This window comes from Amblyomma mixtum, chromosome 2 (genome assembly GCF_055824585.1).
Source record: "Amblyomma mixtum isolate Tamu chromosome 2, ASM5582458v1, whole genome shotgun sequence".
NCBI lineage: Eukaryota > Metazoa > Arthropoda > Arachnida > Ixodida > Ixodidae > Amblyomma > Amblyomma mixtum.
The window spans coordinates 194,671,039-194,694,820 of NC_143013.1; the positions used below are offsets into that span (position 1 = coordinate 194,671,039).

Consider the following 23,782-nt stretch of genomic DNA (forward strand, 5'->3'; position numbering starts at 1 on the left):
TGGAGTTCGACTGACCGTTTATGTTAGCTTAGCCCATTCGACGCTGTACTTATCGCGGATGGCGACAGCTATGGAGCCGTTCAGTCGCCACAGTCCTATCCAGTCGGTTTGGAAATACACTCCGCTTAAGACTATGGCTTCTATAGGCTGTCGCTCTGGCTTCACAAGAGAAGTAATAAGGGAGTAATTACTCATTGACATCCACCCGAGCGCAGCCATACGGCTACAAAGGAAAGCTATACAGCTTTCTCAGAAACTTCGTAGTTAAAGAAAAATTCGTCCTGGTCCGGGGTTCGAACCCGGGACCACCGCTTCACCGGAGCAGTCGCTCTACCAATTGAGCTAACCGGGACGGCAAGCGAATTGATTCCGAAGGTTCCGAACACCAAATTTCGATACAAGTTAATGACGATCGCCTCCGCCTCCGTTAGATCATGGTGGAATGGATTGGAAGGGTCTCGCGCACTCTGGAATTAATTAGTCGCCACTTCGAATCCGGCTCGACGGATGTCTTTGTGTTCTGCTTCAATCATCAGGCTCCGCCCGATTTAGGCTTTTTGTTGTTTGGCAATAATTTATAACTTCCTGTTCTGCATACGATTAGTACAGGAGCTGCAGAATGCACATAGAAAATGTATTCATCAGCAGAGGATAAAATGGCAGCCCTCACTGTGTATCGGAGCGCAACGCGGCAGACACGGACACCAATGATTGCTGCGCCCTTCAAGATTCCCGCAAGATCTACGGCGTTCTCAATGGACTAGCAGACATAGCACTGGACATTTTTCTGCAAGTCTTTTATAGATCTTTAAAATAAAAGAAGCAGCCTGAATGAAACAGACAGCGCAGGTAAGTCACTGTATTGTGCAGAAGTATCAAAAATTTATGTTCAGCAGTTGCCTGTGCACGGAGTAACAAGATGGCTCGCAGTTAGGAGCATTGGTCTTTATCGTAGAGCGTGTACCTCTCTGGGCCGCAGTTCTTATCAAACTGTGTCACGCATTCCTCTGGCACAGAGTCCTTGAACTCTTGCTTCACCCACAGGAGACAATCTGCAAGAAAAAATGCGCGAAAACGTGAAATGAGAAAAACATTATATTGCTTTGACTTTTGTAGGCTTTGAATTCTTCGCGTTCATTCGGTATTTAATCTTTTATTGCATTTTTTATGTTTGGTTTCTGTATGTCCTGCCGGCCTTCCCCTTTCAAGTCGTATCTTGAGGGTGATCTAAAGGAATAATTAAGCAACAAGTAAGCTGGAGCAATGAAGTTTGCCAGAAAATCTCATTGGCAGTCACTGCAGTGCAGTGGTTGTGCCACAGGGTATTTGCAGTGATTGCTCTGTTTGGCTCTGCATTCCTGTTCGTACCTCCGATTCTGCAAAGTCAATGAAATGAGAGTGGTAGTGCGCAGCAGACTGGCATTGAATTTATTTTACGACACGTTGGCTGATCGATCATGCTTCTTCTAGCATATTTTGTGCCCTCCCTGGACATTTGGCACAGTGGTCAGATGGTCGCCTATCCCCAAAGGCCTGGTCCTTATCTTTGCCCTTGACATGACAGCCGACTTTTCATACCCAGGCTACAAGTCTACTGCCAAATCAAGGACAAAGATGAGGACCGGGCCATTCTGGAAGGTGTCCCATGCCTCACCAAATCGCTAAATACGATGCCAGGCAAGAAATCTTTCCATTAGCCTTGCTAATTTTGTGAAGTGACTCTTCTGTCCTGTCGCCTCTCCTTTTTCCTGTGAATGTCTATTCAGCGCAAAACATTTACAGAATATTATGTACCAATTAGCCCACCACGAAGTCTACTTCCGCACAATGGCGCCGTGCTCGCCCCACATACCACACCAGAATAGCCACCCCGGTTTCATATGACTGCCTAGCATTTGAACAACTCCAGTCTTACGGCCTGCTACGGACTTGGCCTACACAGGTGAGCTGAATGACTCGTAAGGCTACTGGATTGGAGAAAAGCACTGTACGTTAGACCCCTGTACTCTAAAATGACAGCCTGCACTCTAAAATGACAGAAATGGTGGACATGCGCAGAGCGTCACTGCCAGAACTTCGTTTAATGACTCTTTATCATTTCTGTTAGCTTTAAAAGGCTTTGAAACCTCTTTTCTTTTTCATTGTCCCAAGCATAAAACTAGAAAAGAACGCAGAATCCGGTAAGCCGCTGATCGTGCTACACAATGCGTGCGTCAACATTGTTTGAAAAACTGCGGATTTTCATTCATGCTTACGTGTGTTGCTTTCAATTCAATGATTTTGGCCCCTGATTTAGATTGCAATAATTTACGTCCTTGGTAGATTTTAAAGGAATAAGCCGAAAGATTTGAAGATACACGAAGAGAAAACCTTTTAAAGTTCTATATTCTGGCTGTGCATTTCTCAGAGCGAAAGCTCTACTTCACGACCAAAGCTACAAAAGGCGGCCCATCTCGAAAGATCTAAACAAAATAAATAAAATAAATACTGCCCTGACTGCGATTCGAGCCCGCGGCGGAGTGAGCCAATGAGCTTCGCTGGCCACTGCACGAGAGCATTATACTGTCGCCGGAGGCAATCATACCTCGTGTTAAACTGCAACGCACGCTTGCGCTGTGCATTACACATCTAACCGTTTTCCATCTGCGGCGCGAACTGATCAACTCAGCTCAGCTCAAATTAACCTCTACCAGAGCTTACCCTGACTCTGATATCGCCGCCAGACATGCCGACGCCGCAGCAAAGAAAAAGAGCTGATCAGAGTAAGCACATGCTTTCGAACCTCTGGTCGGTTTTACTACGGTAAAATCCTACTGTTTTTTTGCCAGTTATCGACTAACGTGCATCTAACCCCCACGTAAACAGTGGCTGCCAGAGCCTGCAAAATGCGTGCGTGTTGGCCACCGACCTCAAATCAGCTCATAAGAACGCGCGACCAATAGGACATGCGACGTACAAGCGAAGACAGAGAGAGAGAGAGAGAGAGAGAGAGAGAGAGAGAGAGAGAGAGATAAAAAGAGGGGGAAAGGAAGGGATGTTAACCAGAAAGGTTTCCGGTTGGCTACCCTGCACTGGGGAAGAGAATGAGGGTATAAACAGGGAAAAGAAGAGAGAAGGAACGAGAGACAAAGTCACAATCTAGCAAGCAAGGCAGTCTCTCGGAAAGACAAAACAGTGTCTTATGAGCCTTGATGGTAGTCGGCTGTTGTGGCCATAGGCCGAGGATCTTGGCCTCGGTGAAAGGGCGGAGATAATCGTAAAATGTTGGGCAGATTCGGATCACACATCACCAGAATGAAAAGCGGTTGTGTCTGAAATCCGGGACTGGAGCCCGCGGGCATTCCACTGAAAAATAAAAGCTTGTTTGACTTTCTTCTGAAAGGATAGTTCCGGGGGAGCCTGGTGTCTTCTATTGTAGAGCTGCAAGAACTGGCTGTAGCGCGTCCAGTACTTGCAATGCGTTGTGTGCTACTGGCGTGCGTAACCTGGACAGCAGATCACGCATGACATTAATCAGTGACGTGAGGATTGGAATCACTTGCATATCTTGTCCATGATCGGAATCATGCCTTTCGCCCAGATCAGTCGTAGGTGTCTGAGACATGAGGTGCGGCAACGTACTTGGCGCACTGCACGCTCTAGGCTCTGGTAGTGGTGGCCACGTGGTATCAGAGGCCGCAGGTCGTGAGTCACCGGTCGACGGGCTTTCCTGATTTGTTGTCGGTGGAGGCGGACAAACTGCAGTGCCGCTTGGGGTCTTCTCTTCGAAGGTATTTGTTTCCTTCAATAATCTTCGGCGGCGGCGCGAACGACGTCGTCGCACCTTTGCAGCGGCTTCTCTGTGGGTGGAACGGTCACGAACCATTTGCTTCAGTACCGCCCTCTCGGTCTTTAGGCGAGGGCAGTCCTTCGAGGATAAATCGTGAGGGCCACGACAGTTGAAGCACTTCAAGGCAGTCGCGCGGCACCTGTCGCCGCTGTGTGGCTCAGAGCATCTTGGGCACACGATGGAGTTGTGACAGACGCCGCTCACATGGCCAATCCTCATACATTTCTTACACTGTAGCGGCTTAGGTAGGAATGGACGAACTGGGTGACGAAAGTGCCCCACCTTCACGTATGATGGAATGCAGTCACCCTTGAACGTCAGCTTGATGCATGTAGACCTTCCAAGGCACTGAACTTGCATTATGGAAATGCTGTTGGTTGCCAGCTTGATTAAGATGGGCAAGTCGGCGTCAAGGATGACGATGTCGACGTTGTAAATTACGCCAGCCGTGGTTCCGCTATCTTTTAGAATAAGAGGACGTACACTGAAATTGCCAAGTTTGGTGATGGCAGCCAAACTGTCTAGCTCGCTTCGCTTCATGACATCAATGGCTATGAAGTTCTTGTGGGGGTTTATTCTAACGTCGTTAATTCCTCCTGGTACGAGACTCTAAAAAAACACAGAGATGGCTTGCCTGTTTAGAAGATTTAAGTTGTCCGTAGACTCCAAAGGCATGAACAAGGCTGTATGTGCCTCGGCACTTCGCGCCCTGATGATCGTATCCTTACTTGATGACGTCGTTGACATCGACTCATTTTGTCTGCGCAGTCTGCGCTTGGCCTTCTTACTAACGACGGGTACGAACCCATCGTCGGTCGAGGAGTCATCACTTCGAGGAGCCGAGTAGTCATTACCGTAGACAACGGTGTCCTGGCTGCTCGAGTCAATCGGAGCATACAGGCGCTTCCTCTGGGCGCCCGTTGCCGACCCACCGGGATCCACAGAAGGCACACCGGCCTCTTTTCCGTCGCCGTGACACAAAGGGAGCGGTGCCTCCCTAATTATGACACAAAATATAAAAAAAACTGCAGAGACATGTAGCCGGCGTTCTGACACCGGACAACTTCTTTCTCTTCCAGTTTTTGAACAAGCGAAGCTTGTTCAAAGCGAAGCTTGTTCAGGGAACAAGCGAAGCTTGTTCAAAAACTCTGTGGTCTACTCGAGCCTGCGGTCAATTCAGAAAGGTGGATCGTCGTACTTCAAACCCATCTGTACAACAGCTGTATTTTTCCGGCACTCAGCTGTGGGGAAGAAACGTAGAGGCTGACAAAAAAGGTTCCACTTATATTAAGGGCAACGCAGCGAGCTATGGAAAGAAAACTGATGAATGTAATGATTAAGACACCAGAAGCGGGCAGAGTGGGACAGAGATAAAACGCGGGTCAGTGAGCTCCTAGTCGAAATCAAGAGGAAGAAATGGGCTTCTGACGGCATGTAATGCGAAGGCAAGATAACCACTCGTCGGTAAGGGTGACGAGCTGGATTCCATAGGAACGGAAGCGTAGAAGCAGGGGGTGGCAGAAAGTTCGATTTGCAGATGAGATTACGTAAGCCTGCGCGGATACGGTGGCGGCAGCTGGCAAAAGACAGGGTTAATTGGAGAGACATGGGAGAGGCCTTTGCCCCGCAGTGGGCGTAGTCAGGCTGATGATGGTGGTGCTTCTGCGGAGGAAGCTGACACAGGAGCGGAAGGGCTAATTAATGCTAGTTATTATCGTCCAATTCATGGGCAGGGTGTGGCGGACAGCTTCAAGATATCCTTGCGCTGCGACAGGGCGGGGGGGGGGGGGGGGGGGGGGGGGGGGGGGGCGTAGCGTTTTTGGCTCTGCTGCTTTAACTCTACAGACAAACCCAAAAAAGAGCTGACCACTTCAGAGCGCTAGCTGGAGTTGTGGAAGCAATAAGAACACAAGTACAGTCATCAGAGCACAATGAGTGTCTACCAAAAGCTCCTAAACCTCTCTCCTCAGTTTCGTGCAAGCTTGAAGCTTCACATGAGAGTGGCAAAATCAGCTCACATACGTGGCAGGCATCATGAATATTCGCTGAAGGTTCGACCCGTGAATTTGAAAGACCCTGTAACTGCTTTTTAAACGGAGTTCGCGCTAAGGCTGTTAATCATTGCCGCGCGATAACAAAAAAATGACGTTATGAGCTCAGTTCATTTTGCTTTAATGACATTTGTGGGGTGCCCCCTTGGACGAACCTAATACGACCTGCCGTTTGGGTCCTTTACGATAAATTCGCTCAACTCATTTCATTCTCTCGTAGTCAGCTTTACACGAAAGAGCATTTTATTTCGCAGGTACAAACATCTTACCGAGTGAAATAGCTTATTGTTAAACTTGCGGAAGGCTGTATGTCTTTAGGATATTTTTATTCCAGCAGGCACTACTTTCACCAATACTTCATATTGGCAATATTGACCGTGAACGCTGAGACATGGGCTTTTACGGCTATTTTCGCAATCGGTATACCCCGAACAAATGATTTCCTTGAAAGGTAAAGTGGATGCTACGCGTGAAAAACGGTTGAGCGGAAAGCCGGCGTTGTCCCGGCTGCATTGTGCCGAAAAAACCCGCGTCTGGAATGAGAGTAATTTAAGAGAGGACTTGTAATATGAAATGAAGGCCGTCGCATGCCCAGAAAGCTTTATATTTTAAAGTAGTTAGTTTTACCTAAAGAAAATTACCCAAATTTTATCAGAAATACAAGCCCACTGCCCTTATCTCGCCAGCCAAGGACGCTGCTGACTAGGTCGCGTAGAAACGTTGACTTGACAGAGATACAGTGGGGGTGATGTGCGTGTGATGTTGGCTTAATTTGTAGCTTTATAATGTAGCTTTATAATTCCAAGGTTCCCGAATTAATGAAGCGAACTAGATCAGTGCTTATTACTTACACTAATCAGAGTAACATGCGGGTAAACTGCAGCGTGGTAGATGGTTTGGTTTGGTTTAGGGGTTGAAACGTCCCAGAGCGACTAAATTCTAAGCCAAGGATGTGGAAACAGTTTTATGATAGTTGTGATAAATGCGTGAATATGATCAAAACACAGCGACTCTGAAGAAAAATCGCTGAAGAGAGCCGGTCATACTCTTAAAGGCGTAGCTTGTGTCTCCCTAATTTCTTGTTTCTTAACGTAGTTTTATACAGACAAAATATTCGACTGCTTACAACGTTCTTGTGCACACAAGCAGCGCTATTCGTGACACTTTTAAACTAATTCCCGATAGCAACAATTTTGATTATTTATATTCGTATTCAACTTGGACGCTATGCAAAATTTCTGAATATATAGGCATCAGTAGCATCAGTGATTAAATACTTGACGTCATTGCCTGCGCACATGCGAGACGAGTATCACAGTTCACGCACTCGTGTCACTTACGGTTTTTGCCGGAGGTAGGAAACCGTGCAAGGAAGCAGCTCACTCCGTCGAAGTAGTACCCCTGGCACGAGTCAGTAATTGCGCCCTCTGAAAGGCAAGAAAGAAGCACGCGATGCGAAACCCTCCGAGGGCAGGCTTCTTCCGAAATAAGCCGCATAGCAGCGCCGGCGTGAGGCACGGCTTCCAGGTCGTCAACGTAATACTGCAGTTTTGTGCGCTTGTTTTCTCCTAGCCGATCCTTCTTGGTTGCAGCTGCTTTCTGGGTTTGCGGTTCATGGTCCCCACCAGCAAAGCTCGCTTGAGTGAGTGCACTCGAAGCGGAAACGAGCAAAAAAAAGGGATTAAGCTGCCCTCTAGAGCACTTCCCTTTATATAAGAGAGTGCGCTGGGAGAGAGCTTGCTCCCTTTTTACTCCCTATAGGAGTAGTCGTTTTTAGAGTGTTTGGCTTTCTGGCGCTGATCCCAAGGTCGCCGGATCAAACGCCTGCCTCTGCTGCGGCTATGCTCCTATGGAGGCAAAATGTAACAACGCCCCTGTGCTGTACGATGCGAGTGCACATTTTGAACATCTTCGGCTGGTGGAAATTAATCTGTATCTCTTCTCCGTTGCCGTTTTCTCAAGAAATTTGCAGCTTTGCGAAGTAAAGCACCACGGTGCTTAGTCGCCATTGCTATGGCACGCGCCGGTATTCATGCGTCTCAGATCGGGCAAAAATCCAAATACACCTATTATTACGTAACAAAACCTTGAGCTCCGAATAGGCAGAAGTTATTTGTACATGTTGGGGTTTTCGCACACGCTGTAGGCCCATTAAAAATTCGCATTATCAGACGGAGACTATGCGTTGCATTCTCGCTACTCGGCCTGGTGTGCGGCCTCCAGTCTGCGAAAGGCTTCGAGTGGGGAGTCTTCCTCTGTGTTTACCTTCGTGCTTGACATCCACTTTTGCAGAATACTATCCAGCTGCGCACGAGGTAACTAGCCATGCGTTAATCCACTGGGGCTTTTTGGCGGGCTGGGTGGTTCATGAAGTCAAGTGAAGGAAACAGCACAAAAGACAAGGACGTTGCACGAAAAGACAGGCGCTGAATCGTGACCCAAAGATGGAATTACTTTTCTTCTACAAAGGGCCTTCTCCCTTTGGCCTTGTCTTCTCCCTTTTTACTTTGAAGCCCTTCTTTATGCGTTGCCCTAATCGTAGCTTCCACTTGTCGAGGCCCGTCTTTATACGCTCTCGGTGAACCACTCGTACGTTCCACCGGACGTCGTCTCGCTGTTCGGACCTATCCTGCCCTCTTTAGGTCACGGTTCAGCGCCTGTCTTGTCGTGTCACTACCTTGTCTTTTGCGCTGTTTTCTTCACTTGGAGTTCATCCACGCGCTCGCGAGAAGCGCTTGGGCACTCTGCGAGTGGCATACGAGGCAAAGTGTTGGGATTTCCGCTGTCACCTTTTCACGCACTGAGAGCGGGGGCCCATACGCACCCGGCACAGCGGATTCCGAAGCGGCGATGAATGCGAGCCAATTACAGCGCAGAAAACTGTGGTGCTTTCTGCCTTACGAACTTCGCCGTTGAAGTTTGTTTCATGTGGGTCGGCGTTAACGAGGCAGAGTTCTTCTGTGGCCGCAGTCCCATGATAGAGTCTGTCACGCTGGCTAACTATCGAGCGGGTAACTTTCACGGTGGCTTTCAAAAAAAAAACGAAAGAAACGACAATCCCAAAAAGTCCACGAGTGCGTCTAGTTTGCTCGGCCGCCACCGCGTGCGGCATGGCGCTCAGCATCAAAGATCACTGCGATTATTGTGAATGTGTACTACACCTTTTGTCTTCATATGCCCGTCCAAACTCATCGCTGGAAGCACAGGAAGCATTTTGTCAGTCAGATTCTGTACGGCGTAGAACAAGTAAACCGCCATGATCAACATCTTTGCGCACCATTTCACAAGAGGCTTTCATTTCCTCTCAGATTCAAACGAACATATTGCCGCTCATTAAAGCGGCGTTCGCTGCTGCTTGCCGATAGGTGGCGCCTGTTCTTGATATTTACGAAAGTTGGGCACGAATTCGAGGTCAAACAGATTAAGTAACAATGTGACCGTTCGGAAAGGCAGTTATATGCTCGCGATCACACATGTATGTTATACGTGTAAAGGAAATGAAGCAGAGGTCAACCGACAGGCTTGCTTCTTCGAGTGCGCGTAGTAATAAGTCTATAACGAAGGAATTAAAAAAATATATGGTGATGGGGTGGGGCCTACATTCGAAGCATGAGAGAATAAGATCAGTGTGAACCACGACTGGATCGAATGTTACAAGGAATGGGAGATTAAAATGTTCACGTACTCATAACACTTTAGTGCTGGTTCTACACAGAAGAAAAGAACTATATAACGGGCAAGTAATTTCTAATGTCAAGAGGAAGTGAAAGCTAAATCTGCGTAATGCTTAGCAGAACAAATTGGAAGCTTGGGCGAGTTGGGTCAACATTATCAGAACAGCGCAAAGAGCTGTACGTGAAAAGACCTTCTTCACTTGCATATCTTTGCGTTGTCTTGATAGTGTTAAGCAGAAAGCATGTTTAAACAGAAAATATTCCCTTCCGGGTCAAAACTGCCAAATGAACTAGCTAGAGCTATAGATAAATATAACAATATGAATGATAAGGTAGAGATAAGAGCAGCTAAAGACAAAATTAAATAGAGCAATCTTATTCGATAGTTCTATGGGGAACTGTTTTTTCGCTGTAGGCATCAGCTGGGCGATCGAGGATAAAATATCGCCAGCAAACGTTTGGCATCAAAGATGTCATTTGCTCTTGCTGCACACAAAATATAGAAACGATAGAGCGTATGTTACCCAGGGTAAACGCACTAGTCACCGCCACATAAGGTCAGCACCTGGTGAAAAATGCTTTGGAGTTTAAAAACAGTCCGAAGAGAAGAAGGGCAAAAGTTTTCTTTTTGAACCCTTTGATTGTTTTTAGTTCTACAGTTTTACTTTGCGCTTTTAGAGCAGCGTTACACATTTCAAAACAGATGATGCTTTTAAGCACGGGGCACATTTAAACAAACAAGGAAAACATCAAAATTGACTCACGCACTTTACACGTTAGTGCATGCAGAACAAAGTTATGAGACTGAAGCGACAGCAAGAACGCCGTAGTTACTCGGAATAGAAGCATGTATTGGAACATAAACTCACCTTCGCAAGGACTGAAGCCGAATTGAAAGGAGGCCGTGGCAGTGAGGTTCACGCAGTAAGGGATGTCAGCACTGGGAAAATTAAACATAGCCGAAGGGTAACAAATGGCAAAAGAGGCACAGCATTTCCTGAAAGTACACAGTCCAGGGGACTTGCTTCTGCGCATGCTCCATGGATGGTTACGCGCCGCTGGCATTCCGAATCTCACGAAGCTGAAAAGAACTCTCGCCTTTATCTCTCCTTAAGTTAGCACATCCATAGATGCTACTTAAACCCCGCTACATTTTGGGCGCTTTACTTTGACAGAAGGCCTTGTGGCACGGCAAAGCGAAAAGACGAGACAGGCCGAAGAAAACAGACGACACACGCTACGACAGCCAGACGTCTCCTTCTGTGTGCACCGTGTTGTACAAAAGCATCTGTGCAACAGTGTACTACCAACATGGTCGGTCCTCTATATTACCGGCAGAAACTTTTTGTGCAAACACACGGACGAGCCAAATTGTAAAGAGCCCGAATAAGGCTTGCGCGTGGCTTTTTGGCCTATCTGCGCACGCAAATGATAGTGAGTCTAATAACCAGTGGCTAAAAGTTTTCGAGATGCTTCTATGACGCGGGCAGAAAATCAAAGATTCATAAAAACGAGCGAAAGCATAAAGAAATTGGCGGAAATTTTCGCATGCTGCAGCGTTTCGGGGAACAAATATTCAGATTTATTGGATGCATAAAGCAGACTAACTGAAGATCGAAATAAGGCTGGTAATGAAAATTACTGCCCTGATACATTCAGATACATCTAATCTCCGCGATGTCTAGCTTCGTTATCGACTGCATTTCTTACCTAAAAGCTCGTGACAAATCTCGCCTGGGTGCAAGTCGACAATTGCCTGCCTCGTGCTTAGGGGAAAACAGATATATAAATCTCTTTTAATATCCACTGACCAGCTATAGCGCGTCTGGACTATCTAATCGTTTAAAACAGTGTGCAAATGGATGCCAAAATGACAATCAACAAAGTAAAAATGTAGTTTACACTTTTATTGATTGACTTGAATGCTAAAGCTAGCGAGAACATAAAAGTAGAAAAATCAACCGGAAATTGTGCATCGGCTCCAAGAAAGGAGGTACAGATTTTGGTAGGATTTGTAAAAAATGAATACTTCTTCTTTAAAAGTAACAATTGAAAGTGTACAGAGAAATGACCTAACAGAGAGAGTGAAAATGATCCAGAGAATTCTGCCCTGCACCAGTCCCAGAATCCTGAATTTCGCCACATTCAATTTCTGATGACGGTCTACAGTTCCTTACTTCAGTCTTTGCGCGTACATCAGGTTTTGAAAGCTTCTTTTAACTGCGGAGTGAAAAACAGTGCATATTTCCCTTTTAGGTATCGTTTCTGAGTAAGTACTGTCATGTTATTGGCGTACAGCATTGCTAAGGAAGTGCTTTTATCGACAACCTTATCTCATTCGAAGGATATGAATCTTAGAGAAGCCATTTGGAGTCCATGACAAAATATATATATATATATATATATATATATATATATATATATATATATATATATATATATATGGCTCGCCCAGATAAGGTGTCGACATATCAATCATTCCCCACGGCGTTAAACTGGTATGCGTTCCATCTTTCTTTTTCTTTCGCAGTTTTTGCAGTTCGCCAAATTCAATGCAAGGGTCTAGTCTCTGTATAATAGGTAAAGGCACCATTCAAGTTGCTTACGCACCCACGTTCTCCGTTCTGTCCCTGGTAGTGGAATGCGAAGACTGCGAACCTCATCTCAGGCTCGTACACTGTTCTTGTGCAGGTCAAGCACTTCTCTCCGGGATCATCGATTGAGCTGAAGACGGCGACATTATCATCCAACACGCCCACCGCTTCCACCAACATGTTTGTGTTCTGTTCCTGTAAGTGAAATGATTGCCACGTCACAAGCATGATTTTTTTTACCTTTTCTTTAAACTTAGAAGTGACCGCATAAACTTGGCAGCGCACTTAAAGCCCCCACGCGCCTTGTAGAGCTTTTAGTACTACCTAGTGCTACCTTAGTGCTGAGTACTACCTAGTGATGACAGAGGAAATTCATTTCACAAATGGCTACTAATAGAAGGCTTTAAGAGGGCCGGGCAGCCTCAGCAGCCATCCTTGGTTCGGTAAGCACGCAGAAATGGCTTCGAGTAAAAAAATTGGTGGGGAGGGGGGGAGGGAGGGGGGGGGGGGCGAGAAAAGTCCTACGATGGTCCTACGCAACGCACTGGAGCCGTTTGTTTTAAACTAATAATCAACCGCAGATGTGGTGAGTTTGCTTTAAACGAACACTACAAGAACATTCAATTTACCTCCTTCGTAAAGATCTATTGTATTTGTAGCAACATCGTATAGTGGGCGATTTGCAATTGCATCGTAAAGGAACCAAACAGCGCTTCTGAAACGAAGGATCAGGGAAAGCAAAAGGCACGTACAAGCGCTGAACTTACAACTGGCTGTTTATAGGAAAAAACAGTTAATTATATAACCGCAGCTGGACATGCTCAAGAATTCTTCGAAAAATAAGAAATAGAAAAGGTGACAATGATAACTCATTTACTGATTCGTAAACAACTACAGGCTCCCACCCAGTTCCAAAAGTACTATCTGGCGCTTAGTTAAGGCCACGGAAGTGCTGGGGTGGTATTCTCCCGGTGTCGCCTTTTGCGACATGTCGCATTCGCTCTTCGCTGATTGGCTCGAGCCGCGGTGACAGCGGCGTGACGACACGGACCCGCCTTCCTGCTACGTCATCGTGACGTCGCCCCAATTTACTACGCTTAGTCGAACAGCGGAATGCGCTGAAGCGATTCGCGCGGGCGACGGGCTACCGTTAGCGTACGAACGCAATCGGCAGTTGCGGCTTTTGCGCCCTTGGCGTGAAAACATGGCGACGTCCTTTCAAGCGAGACCCGCCCGCATCAGCCAATTCAGCACTCCTTGCGATTCCGGTCGGCATGTTTACCGGCAACTACTGGTGTTGTTGCTTTTCGCTATGACTTACCTTGCTTCGACGATAAAGTTTAAGCTGCCATTCAGCCTAGTTTTTTAGATACGCTCTCGATTCTGGAGCGCGCAAGCCTAATGGGACCTCCAGCTACACTGCTACCGTCTGCAACTGCCCGAAACGCAGCCGAAACCTAGCACAACCGTCCGGAACGAAAGAAAAATAGATTTGGAGTTTTTTCGCGGTGTTTTATAGACTTAAATGAAGTAAAGCGAGTTTATATTAAATTTGCAAATGTTTTTTTGAACATTAGACGTCATATGATGGCAAATATTCTTGCTATAAAAGATACGAAACTACTGCTGCTAGTGGACCAGCAGTGGTAAGTTGTCGCTTCTCGGAGTGAATGAATGCACCGCAGACGAAAGTGCCGGCGGCTTTTTCCGTTTCTTCGAGCATCTGTAAGCACTTTTAGGCCCCGCCCATATGCGACATGTCGCAAAAGGCGACACCGGCAGAATACCACCCCTACTCACACACACGAGTCTGCTGCTTCGAAGATATGATAGGCCTGTACAATTTCAGGCACGAGTTGGTCTCTGTGGCGATACAACACAACAGTGTTGTCGAAATACGAAGTGCATTCGCAGGTTTTACAATGAGTGACCAAAGTAACGGACCGCAGCCTTCCAAAGATTTTTCGTGTTCTGACAGGTGTTCGTTGAGACACGGTTTGCAAAATCGCTGGAAGGCTCTGTCGCCGAAACAGGTCACACATTCCAAAACCTGCCAGTGCACTCCGTATTTCGACAACTTTTTTGTGTTGTATCGCCACAAAGACCACCTTGTTCAAGCGATTGCAGAAACCTATCATATTTTCCAAGGAGCAGCCTGCGTCAGCAGCACTGCCGTGGCCTTGACTAAGCGCGAGATAGGAGAGATAGGACATCTGGAACGGGGTGGGACGCCTGTAGGTGCAAGAGATATCATTTTAATGTTTTTATTTTCTGAGTTTTTGAAGATGACATCGCTTGTCCCGGGTAGGTTAAGTACTTAACATCGAATAAATAGCCTGTTGTAATTTCAGTTCTTGCACGTGTCATTCATTTTTGTTATCCTTAGTTTTAGTTGCACTATTTTGTACTTTTAAGAAAATAAGATCTATTGTACGTCTCGATTCTGGGGACTCTGTTGACCTGGTTCTAAAAACTTCAGGTGGCACTTTGGCTCTCTAAAGTGCTGCAAGGCGAAAGCCTTTCCTGGCGCACTGTTTCGCATTGACTATTTGTGCTGTATTAGTGTTTTATTTGACTACACACTTTGACTCCACATTACAACTAAACACTTTGACTGCCGACTTTGCCTCTTTAGCACGACTCTCTCACTGCTTCGATGAGTTCGATTGTATCCATGGCCCTGTTCGCAGTAATGAGGTATGTAATGCGGTCACCCACGGACGCCTTACGCCCCCTGTCGGAGCGGATGCAACTATTTTATTATTTGTCGTCTGCTCCAAAAGGGGGCGTCAGACTGCCGTGGGTGACCTCGCTACTGCGAATCACCGAGCACCCTGACGTCATAACCATTCCGACCAACCGAAAAGCGTGACACCTCTGCTGACAACGATGAGGAATTAAAGGCTTTAGCCTTAATTACAGAAGGGTCTAGTCAGGCAATGGAATAAATTTGAGTTTTTTTTAATCTACTAAAAGCAAAAAAAAAATAAATAAATGCAGCACCAGTGTTACCGCTATATGGTCATTTCGCCATGAAAATAGCCATGGATTTAACTACTCTGATCTTGGTTCGGCGATTACCAAGTATCTAATTCTCTCGACGTCACAATCGACTTCAAGGGTTTGAATGATGGATCATAAAAGAAAATTAGTTTTCATCTCATTTCTGAGCAAAAAAAAAACACACATACCATGTGTTCGTAACAGACATAACAAACTGCGAAACTTGGACATGGTCTGTATTCGGAAATAATTCCAAAATCATTCAAAGCATCGTGGAAACAAAACAAGAACATCGTGACCCACAGCTACTACAGACGATACTAGAAGAAGTTAACGAGAATTGTCGTATTTCTTTCTCTTAATTGCAAGCGCCACAGATTTACGCCAGAAAGCAAGCGCGACAGAGTTCATGCCTGCCGCAGAACAAAGGCAACTAAGCAAGAGTAATCCTATGGGAAGCAATAGGTTATCGCTTAGTTTTCTGTAAATATTCTAACTCTGCGTATATGCGCTTTCAGCTGAGCTGCACCTGCTGTCAATACGCACCGATATCTCGTCGCCCAATGCAGCTGAAGCAGCGAAGGCGACCAGTAGCGCTTAGAAGAAACGTAGTGCCATGGCAAGGACACGGAGACTTCACATCCACTTCACATGCCAACAGCCGTCGCACGTATTTATATCCGTCACAGGACTATATGGTCGCGCGATTGCTTAGCCTTTCGTAGGAGAGTAGAATCGACATACAGTGCTCTCCAGTTGATACGCTCTAGATAGAATGCCCTTAGCGGCTGCTGATACACCGATTATGCCTGTTTTTTTTTATGTTAAGCTATCTATACGACGGAGTACCGAGTATAAGTTGAAGGCTAAGCAGCGACTGAAAGATCAGGATAGTGATTTATCTCCGTTGAATTCGGATGAATATTTTTTGTGACAAACTTTTTTGACCATTCACTTTTTACGATGGCATCAATTGACGGGCATGGTAAGTAAAAAAAATCCACTTGCTGCGTTCACAGAATGATTTACTGATAACCCTATGCATCTTTTTGTTCGCTCAACTGTTGCGCCTTCGTATGTTAATCAACTGATTTGATGAACGACGACTTAGTCAGTTCAAAAGCATGCCCTGCGCAAAGTTCGGCGCTCTGCGCATGCGTGGAGCGCTAAGCAAAAAAATATATATTCTTGCATCTAGAACGCGTTATTGTAATGAGGGTTATAGTAGACAAGCCTCAAACCTGAAAACACCGGCTGAAAGAATTAGTTTCCAGGCACGATGGTGCATGAAATTGCGGACTACGTATTGTACGACGATTCCGGACGCACCTTGTGCAGAGAAAATTTTTACGAGTCATCACCAGTGGAGTCAACACCCTGTCACGTGAGTGGCCACGTGACCAAATATTAAAAGTCACGTGACCACGCTGACGTCACTATTTATCACATGACCAGCGCCCTCCGCGTGACAAGCGTCAGGCAATTGAGCGCACGCCTGCCGCGATCGTTCTAGTGGCCTAGGTTGCCTCAAAGTATGCAGGCCTGAAACTTTACGGTAGGTCTCAGCCATTACCGAAAGGCAGGTAGAAGCACAGCGAAAGCGGTCACTGAGTTTAGCGCGTAAACAGTTGGCGATTTTTTTTCTCGTGGATACCATTCGGAAGGAAAGTTTCGGAATGCTCCGGATAAGCTCTTCTTGATGTCATGCTTCAGATTCGCTGCGGTTTCCGGGCGATGTTCGCCTTAGTTTTTCTGAGAGTAGCAGCTAAACGTATTCCATGCTTAAGGCTGTTTTATTCTAAATTAAATTAGAGATCGTGCAAGCAATGCATAATCAAGGCGAGGAAGAAATATTTGCAAATGCTGCTAGAAAATGCCTGCGCCCCAGGAAAGCTTTTCTCGCTCTCCGTAAGAATACAGACCGGGTGCAATACTAGACCTGCACAGGATAAGCTACAACTTACAAATCGGGAAGGAAGTCATGCAGAGTGACGCAATCTCGTCACTGTTATTAATCGCGTTCATACAAGGCGTATTCAGGTCTGTTGGAGTGCGAAATCTTGGGGAGGCAAGTACAATCGAGCCCGGATATGTCGAACTCGAAGGAGATTGCGATATAGTTCGATATATCAATAATTCGATATATAAAAATGGCAATACATCAGCTCATCTGTAACCTAGAAGCAAGAATGCAGTGCACCCTGAAGCGCTTCTGACCGCCCGCCGGCGTGATGGAAGCGCACCGCTCGCTAAGGCGTTGCTAGGTCTCGGGCAATACCGAGTTTTCATATCTAAAGACAACCCTCAAAGGAGGATAAACGTCACTTCGAACCAATTCCAGCACACTGCTGTCATTGCGGACTTATGCACTCTTGCGAGCAAAAGTAAGAGCCCCCTCCCCCATGCTGTTCCTAATCTTGCCGCCACTCTGCATGGGGCGCCACTGGAAGAAGCACACTGGGCCGGTTTCGACACCAGAAATGCTTCGTCCGGTGGCGCCGCCACCGAGTGCGTCAAGGTTCGGAAAACGAGAGCGGGTGTGTCTTACTTTTGCTCCCGATAGTACTCTGTTCGAATGTTATATGGTCGCCCTCCTTGATATTTTAGGGAAAGGCAAGTGGAAGGGACGTTTAAGTTACGGTGCATGCGAGTTCGGAAACAAAGATGGTAGGTATGGCGTTTTGTGCCGATTCATTGTGAGACACAGCGGAACAACCATTCGATTGAAAAAAAAAAATACACCGGAGAAGCGCTGAAAGAAGTACAGGCCCTCTAAATGCTAGGAAGGCAAACTAAAAGCCGGAATCCGTCAGCTACGCTGACTAGTGACGAGTGATATGAGGAAATAACTGGCTTTTTCTTTTTTGTCTTGCGACTTCTACCCGAAGCTCGCTCTTGGGCCTCGGCTGTGTACCAATCTATCTCCCAGCTAGGGCTCAGCGCTTCCGTTCGTGGTCTCATGCGCTTTGCAAAACTTCTGTGTCCGCAAAGTCCGCGATCTCCATGGTGTCTGAGGCGTTGAGCATTACTCATTGACGTTCACTATTTCTGAACAGGTTTATTCTTTCTTCCGCGACACGTCCTCACATCAGACGATACATCAGGGACCAACCACACGCTCCAAAGAGAAAGTCAAAAATGTGGAGCACACTTAAGGTAATCCTTTAAGGGTATGACGGTATAGCGTGAATGGGCCCCTTCAGCGGCTCCTCTTCCCTCCGCAGACAGGACACTGTTTCCAGCATAGGACTCGCGAGATGAATATTGTTACGTGACGGGAAGCCGATGAAATCAGAACGACATGACCGATGGGGATGGAATAATTTCAGTGGCGGATGGCCTGGCGCGTGCACTCCTGCCCTCGCCACTGCACAGTTCGTCGTCTTCTTGTCTGTCACACAATATAAAGCCCCGCATTAATGAAGCCGTACGAAACTGCCTGCGTGGCCTAAGGGTAGCTTTTTGTGACTCGCAACCTCGGGTTTGATTCCTGACTAATAACCCGAATTTTCTTTTCAGCGCAGTTCAATCATTTTATATATATTTACATGTCCTAATGACGTTTCAGTCATGCTGCGATCTTCCAGTCGCCAGTTTGTAATATTTTAATCGCTTTTCACTACACAGCTACACGTGTGATGTCGGCAATTGGCTTTTTCGCACAGGCCGGTGGTGACGCCAACTACGCCGGGTTCTCTGCTAAGCGGCAACGCTGTCGCGTTAAAATGGCTCCGGCCCCCTGATGGCAACCCCTCCGATGAGCAGTGCGCAAGGGAAGGGCGAAGATGCGCGCTCCAGTCAATAGGCAACGCCTTCACCCTCACCTCTGATTCTTCCTGTCGCTGTCCCCCAACGCGTCCTCCCCTTTAAACTACTCTCAATCCTCTGCAGACAAGGCAGCCGACGCCGTGATATCGTGAAGCTGGTCACAAACAGCTGTGGCGGTAAAACGACGGCAACGCTCGTTTTATAAAAGTTATCTACTATTGCGCTATGGGAGATTCGTACACTCAAAAAAGTCTATAACGGCGCCGAGCTTTAACGGTTACTAAATATGTTGGACAATCTCCGTTTGCTACGAGTTTTCCGCGGCGGCAGAGGAGAAAAGTGAGGGCAAAGAAGGGGAAAAAAATTAAGAAGTCGAGCGACAACGCGCAACAAGTCCTCGTTCCCGTTCCGTCATGCCTCGTCGTGGACTGGTCATCAAGTCGAGGCTGGCAGCGAAGAGCCAAATAGCCTGCTCCCGTCGGCATTAACGTGGAACTGAAATGTCGAGGGGTGCTTTACGCGCAGTTCGTCCCGGCAACCAGCGCACGAACTAGGCTCCAAAGCGTTTTCCTTCTTTGAACTGCCGCGGTGGCTCTCGCCATGGCGTTCAGCTCTTGGGCGCAAGGTTGCGGGAGGAATCCCGGTTGCGGGCGGCTGTATACTGATGGAAGCAAATTGTGAGTGCACGTTACAGGACGGAATTAATCCGGTGGTCTCAACCACTGCGGCTGTTTCTCACCCCCTCCTTTAACCCCTATAAAGCCGATACAATGGATACGTCGGCCGAAAGCTGCAAACATGCCGTACTTGGCTATCAATTGTACCTACACAAAAAATTGCGAGGAACTGGTACATTTAGTGTGAAAATATTGATTACTGCACGAATAAAATTGTCATTTCTGCAACTTTTCTAAGGTTGAAAAAAAAACTACGTGCAAGAAAATTAAGAGCAAAATAACGACCTGTTCAACCACCTGCAAGTTCTGGAGCAGCACGACCACAAACATTTCACTGTGATTAGCTGGTAGTGTTAGGTTTTGCTGTGAATGATATTCCAGCCAGCCTCCCACTCTCTTTTTCTCTGGCGGCCGGTACTATGACGGTGCTTTTGTGAATTTATAAAATGGTCGATTGTTCCTGTGATTATGTGAAAAATGGATATACATAAATAAAAACTATCTATGTTTTTACACTTCCTACAGTGTGTGATACGCCGAGCGTTGCAGGCCCACTCCTCACGACGCGCTTCAGCTCTCCAGCGCCTTCTTTTCTTTCGCCAACTCTACCTCCCAGTCACTAAGGCTTTCGCATTGTTTGTCCTTGATCGAAAGATGAGTGGTCGTCACATACGCAATCAATGACTTCTTTCAAGGACTTCCTTGCACGACTGACTTCCCGTATTTAATCTCAATAAATATATCTTGAGCACTTGATCAATCCTCGCAGGGGTCTACTTATGCTTTTCTAGCACCCTGTGAACGTAGATTCCACATCTATATATACCGCACACTGATCGAGACGTAGTCAGCTGAAGAGTAACTCGCATTTAAGCTTTCTTTTCGCTGGTCAACGACAGTGGATCACTCTTTACTACACAAAGTGCTGTTAAACGTCCATTTCAGACTTTGAAACTCAATGTATTTAGCGTAATGCTCTTAAAAAGGATAACAGGGTGGGTTACAAAAGAAGGACAACGGAGATAGTATGGCGCGATAAGATTAGGAGAGTTGTAGGAATGCGGCGCGTTCAGCTGCATCTAGACAGGACTAATCTGGAGATACCTGGGAGAGGCGTTTGTTCTGCTCCGGACATACGCTGGCAGGCGGCTGTAATCATGATGACGATGAAACACAACCTGTCACTGCCTGTCGGCTCGTCCAGAATTCGCATCTCCCAATTACCGCTGCCATTGTCGCATGCGGTTCTTTCTCCAGTGAAATAAGGAGGAATGTCGGAGAGTTTGTCAGGGCACTGTCGCGCACCACTGAGATAGACATGTCGGGAGAGTTCGTGTTATCACTCTCAAAAATATATCTTGATCGCTTTGACAGCGAGTCTTTGACCTAGAAGGCAGAGTCGGATGGCACCCGGCTGAAGCCAAACTATCATCTCTCGTGTGAGGCATATCAAAATCTAAGTACAGATAAGATGTCTTTAAGTGCGAATCTTGGACTAACGTCATTCATTATGTCACAAAGATTTAATACATTGGGGAAACAAACAAACAAGACAATGGCGCAAAGCTACAGCGGATATTACAAGTGACGCAGAAAGAGAATATCAGCTTTCCCCTCTTGTGCTCAAGCTGCGCTTTTGAGAACACAGGAATACTGCACCGGAAGTCAACCCAATCCTTCATATACAAACTGCAAATCAACGGCGAGAATGCAAAACTAATCACATTGCAGCCAGTGGGCGATCGCCATGTGTCTGAAAGCTTTCAGTGCATTTTCGAACTTCATGTTCATGCATCAGCAACGCTACTTGACCTCTACATACGGACCGATATCTCGTCGCTCAAAGCAGCTGAAGCGGCGATGGCGACCAGCAGCGCGGAGACTAGGCGAATCTTCATGGCCGGAACTCGGAGAGAATGCTTGGCACTTCAGACGCCAGTATAGGGTGTCAAATGTATTTATACAGAGTGCCGTACTCCGTAGAAGTCCGATTCGTAAATACATACACGCCCGTCTTTTTACGCTCTCATGAGGAGTCAACGACCGGTGCGGTGATCAGCGCAAACAATTTCAGAGAAAACGAAGTTGAATCAAGCGCGGTCATATTTCTTTGCAATGAGACACCACTGATCGATTTTCGGGATGTCTGCGTGGCGAGGAAGGTCAGTGCCCTGTGCACAGAAAAGAACTCTAGCGCAGCACACGTGCCAACAGCCGGCGAAATAATGAAGTAATCGTAAATATTGAGTTATTTTGTCTTCAGCTCGATGAAAGACGTATAGGCGCAGCGCAGATTAAAATAAAAAAAAATACAGAATGCACTTAGACTACTCACGTGCTTTGAAGACGAAAGTATTAATTCTTAACTTCCATTTTTCCCGTCCTTTATAACGACACACCTCCTTAATGGCATAGAGTCATAAGGCAATGCATACACTAGGTTTACCTTTATTTGCCAAGAATTATTCGCCAAGAACAAACGTCGTTCTGTGGCATTTTTTTATTGCATGAAAATAGTGCCGAAAAGGAAAATCTGAGTATCGTTACACCACAAAACACCGATATTGGAAATAAAAAAAAATTGGCCGTGGTTTGACGAATGGCCATCCCGAGTAGAACTGCGGAAGCAACGGCGCTCCAGTCGCAGTGGCGGCGGAATCTCAGGGTGCACTTTGACTGTCTAAAGTGCGTAGAGGCTAAAGCGTTTCCCGCACCACTTTGGCTGCCTCTGTGGCACTGGTGGCGTCACCACTGGATGACGTCGCACATAATTAAGTACTAATTACTAAGTAATTAAGAATTACTAATCAATGGCTAATTACTGATTAATGACTAAATACTAATAACTGTTAATTAATGAAGCTTAAGCTTTGCCTTTAGGAGTGGAACGCGACAGCGTGTTGTAGCGCTGCCAGGGAGTCCACGGAACGCCACCACCCGTTCGGCGCGATGCTTTGCCCTTTGAACGCAAAGGGCACGCTTTTTGAGGGAACGCTTTTTGAGGAAAGGAAATGGCGCAGTACTTCTCTGTAATGTCGGTGGACACCTGAACCGCACCGCATAGGAAGGGAGAAAGTGGAGTGAAAGAAGAAAGAGAAAGAGGGGCCGTAATGAAGAGAAAGAAAATTGTATTTGAGGAAAGGAAATCACGCAGCAACTCTCTCACACTCGCTCTTCGCGCATGCGCTGTTGGGGCTCTCCGGGGCTCCGCGAAATCGCTGACACCTAACGTAGTCTTGCTTATGCAACAAAAATTTCAGTTAGATAGCTCATCTATGCCCGGATATACTAAGCGAGAGGTACGGTATATCCATGGTTGCGTCTAGTTGTTTTGTTTATCGTCATGGTTCGAGGACTCCAGTTTCTCCCGTATCCTACGCCGCACAGCGTCGGCCTCGCTCTGCTTGGCCGCCATGACAGTGTGATTTTGTTGTTGTTGCGACTGAATGAAGGATGTAAAGGGAATTGCACGGGCCTGCTAACTGGGTCCAGCGGAGCCACCACCGCTGCCACGTGCAGATAGAGGAGAGTTCAAAGATCAGAGTAAAGTGAAAAAGGAAAGAAAAGACGCGCGCCGCAGCAACAACCGCGTCCGCCGAAGCGGACGCTGGCTGAAAAAATGGCCTGGCTTAGCTTATCGTTAAGCCTAAGATGCGAAGCATAGTTTTGCGGTCTGGCGAGCCGCCCTCTCCCTGGCCGACATCTCGCTGCTGAACTGACTCAACGAGTGCGTCGCCTTTTGCGTGACGTCAGTATCTCCTAGCGGTAGGAGCGGGAGTTAGGCCGCCGGCGGAGGCTGTGCGTCCGGAAGCGAGCGCACGATGCCCCAGCTTTCACAGCTGTTGTGACGTCATATCACGTGGTGCGCCGATGAAGGTCAAGTGGTAGCTACGCGGCCGTGCGCGGCGCAGCAAGGAAGAGCTCGGTTGTGCGAGTAATATGCTTCGCATAAAAACAGATAAGCGGCCGTAGCCGCGATTCGTCCCAACCTCCCCCTGAGAGTCACTCCACTCCACTGCCGCGACACCATCATTTATACACCGCGAAACTCCTGCTCCCATTGCCGCACATGCGCAGTAGAGCAAGGCACACCAGCTACGTGTCGCGCATGCGCAGTCTCTTTCTCGGCCTGAGGCAAGTGGTGTCGGCGCGCGGCGCACCAGCTGCGCGCCTGTGACTACAGTGT

At 47.0% G+C, this 23,782-nt stretch overlaps 1 pseudogene; it reads right to left on the reverse strand.

Moving 5' to 3' along the window:
• Positions 1-895: 895 nt before the first annotated feature.
• On the reverse strand, positions 896-15,769 carry LOC149362017 (uncharacterized; annotated as a pseudogene).
• Positions 15,770-23,782: the final 8,013 nt, after the last annotated feature.